Source organism: Schistocerca nitens, chromosome 6 (assembly GCF_023898315.1).
Source record: "Schistocerca nitens isolate TAMUIC-IGC-003100 chromosome 6, iqSchNite1.1, whole genome shotgun sequence".
Classification (NCBI taxonomy): Eukaryota; Metazoa; Arthropoda; class Insecta; order Orthoptera; family Acrididae; genus Schistocerca; species Schistocerca nitens.
In genome coordinates this window covers 231694840-231698443 of record NC_064619.1, presented here as the reverse complement: position 1 = coordinate 231698443, position 3604 = coordinate 231694840, and positions in this window count along the sequence as shown.

Genomic DNA, 3604 nt, shown 5'->3' with positions numbered 1-3604 from the left:
CGCATATGAAGGAATAGCACCTTTTCACCTCATGCAATTAGAGAGGAAAATCGTAAGATAGAAATATGAGAGGGGGCTCATGCCACCTCTCATAGCCCCTACGCCATTTTATATTGTATTTGGTGAGCGGTTGGCTCACTTAGGAGTAAGGTAGTGAGTCAATCGCCCGCGAACAATCTCGCAAACTGACTCCACATGCCGCACTCTATAAAGAAAATCACTGCAACTGAAAAATGCAGCTCATAGAGGGAGGATTATTTAAGATGTAGCCAACTACACCTTCTCAATATGGAACACTAACACTCACATCACACATCCATACCCAGGGAGCCCCTTCCAAACACCGATTCACACAGATATTTACGCTCTAAATATGGCCCGGGCATGTGAGACAGTTTATTCTTTACAATCAGAGATGGAGTGCTCTGCAATTAAATGCCCAAGAAGTTACAACAATTTGAATCATTAAACTAACCTGAACTCACTCACACATGATACTATTTAAGTTAACAATCTCTTTTAGTGAGCTTTCAGAATGTAATTACAACCTCCGATTCATGCTGTCTCCCTGCAGCAAGAATAGCCTTTTACAAAATGTTCCCTGAACTGATGGCCCATTCACAATGACAGTGGTGGTATCTGCTTCAGTTTATGGGGACTTCAGGCACACTGTTTGCATACACACAACAATAAATACAAAATACAAAAAAAACAACATGGTGTGGAGAACAATACAGTTATTTGTAATTTGTGCGCACTACTCTATCACTTACATAAGAATTAGTGTAAAACACAAACACATACAAGGTATGACATACATCACAAAAACAAAACTAGAGAAAGAAATTTAAGAAAAAAAAACAAGGTTCATCGGGCATCAAGTTGTGCTTGCACTTTGCACAATGTTCACGACTGTGCTGAGAATGAGGCACTAAATCCCATTGTTAGAAATATTCGAAGCACTTCACAAATTCGTTAGTTTCTCTCAGGGGGTTGGTATGTTGAGTCATATGCATTGATGCACGTGGTTCCATGTCTTGAGCATCGGAGGGTGGCTTTTGGGATGGGGCCACAGTACTGACATCACATAGGGCTAAACGTTGGGTGTTGTTGTTACGTTGTTGCAACAGCAATAGGGTGTGCTGGAGCATCTGCAGTACTCTGTTGAGATTGCATCGAGACCCACGCATATGATCACGGCAGTACGGTAGGAAGACACAGTGATAGGCTCTCCTCACGTCGATTAATTGTCTCTGAGGTCTACTTATTGGGATACATCACTAGTCTAGGTCTCTTCTCTCGCTGGACAGTACTTTACATTTCCCAATATTGCAGTTCAACGAGGGATGATGGCACATGGAGTGACTCCACAAGTGTGTGAGGTCATCCATACAGGATCGAACTAGGAGTGGCCATTGCTACAACTGCTCTCTAATAGAGAGGAGAAGTTAGAAATGAGACCATTCATTTGTTAGAGTGTGTGGCACGATACTGCTTTGTGTATGCAGATCGACCAATGCTAGTGAGTTGTAAAAACCCAAACAGGTGAGTATATAGCGTCCCTTTCTGTCCTGAGGCACATGAGGCGCAGGTTCTGACACAATATGTGATCTTCTTCATGTACTCACGACAACGTGGTCTGCCGCAGGGAATCCCTCCAAACGGCTGCCGCATCCAGAGAGCTAGCAGGCTGTCGCATGTGGGTCGCGTGTCAGTGTCAACGGCCAGCCTCACTTTCGCTTGCGGCCCGGCGAGGATCCTGCCTAATCCCTCAGGTATACAGCCCAGTGACTGTCAGCTTGCAGGACCGGACGCTCCCGTGCCCTTCTCATTAGGTGGCGCGCTGACGCTTCCCTTTTAGCAGGTAGCCGAAGACCTCTTGTTTTTGCTCCGCCTGTCCTCTGCATTGCCACGATACCCATCATCTGCACAATTCTGACAAAAATCTTATGCCTAACTTTTTCCCATGACCTTCTATGTTATAACAAATTTACATAACGATACATTGATGGTCTGTCATTTCAGACACTCTTATTTTAATTTTATAGTTATCAATCTATGGCTATCATTATAACAAAATCTTGGTGTATCTAATCTAGACATGGAAATAATCTATCTTGATATTTGTATAGAGACCGATCTCACTACTGTACATGGTGTGTGACACTATACTGGATGAACAACAAAATGTGCGGGCCCGCACCAATATTACTATTACTTATATAGATCGACAGTAGACATGCTCAAGAATTAACTATCATATGCCAACGATCTACATTCTATGTCTTCTGAATAAGTTATGTTATTATGCAGATTGAAGTTTTACTGAGCTATAAAGAACATGCAACTATTCTACGTTCGCTCGCCGGTCGTCCCTCCATCTTGGGTCTGTGATTTGATGACCTGAAAAATAACATCCCAACAGGCGCGCGCCAAACGTACCTACTTGTGGTAGAAAACCCCAATAATATTAATCTAGTTATTGTTAAATCCTACAGTAAAGGTATATCGTACCTTTTTTCTATTTTTATTTCTTTATTTATTTTTTTGTTTACCTTATACAATACTCTTACATAATTCCTGTTACGTTGAGATGTCTCGCTGCCTCGCCGCTATTGACGACAGTGATGTGCGCACCGTATGACATGACCTCTGAGTTTTCATTACGCCTCACTGAAACTCCAGAGACTGGGTTAGCCATGGCTATACAATAAATTTATAGTTGCAACTTCTTTTTCTATGTGATGCGGTTTTCACGATCAAAGCGCCCCTTTCCAGAGACAATGTAATATGACCAAGCCAGGACTGGTTCCTGTTGAGGATTCCGACGCCGACCACACCCCAGCTACACAGTATGTCACCAATCTCCAAGTATAATTCCTTGGTTATTCATCTGTGACGGCCACAAGCAGCACGCTAAATCCCCAACCAGCACATTGGCATGGTAGGCTTTATGCCCGTATTTCTACCGTCTAGGGTACCATTGGAGTCAAATGATCACAGGTTCACCCCGACTTGCAAGACAACGATGCTGGCGCATCTCTGCCAAAACTATACTGCCCATATTCATCCTCGAAATCACGCAATATACCACAATCTTGCAGTGCACTGACGCATGCCTGCAAGCATTGGTATGAACGTCTCACGAACTGGTTGTGGCCGCTATGGAGCGTATCACGACATCCCAGAACGCTTCTAGGAGCACGTTCTTGTATGCGCCCGTTTGTGCGACATCTCCTCACTCATCATTATCCCTCAACATTGACACCAGACAGGAAAGGACAAAAACATTGCTCATGGAATGGTAGTGCCTCCTACTCCATCGACATTGGAAGTCGCGAACATAAACAAAAAAAAAAAAAAAAAGACTAGCAGCCGTAAATTCTTTTACAAGACAACGCAGCGTGTTAATACTTTAACAATCTTAATCTATTAATGCAACGATTATTGTTCCCCGAAGAAAGATTCATATATTTGCCTATTCTACTATGTACACCACTTAAACTACTATTATTCCACGAACTTCTTTGTGTGAGAGATGTGGTGGAGTCCTATGGACTAGCGCCAATCCCTTGTCAGACTACCCCTCCTCTGACGTGCATTA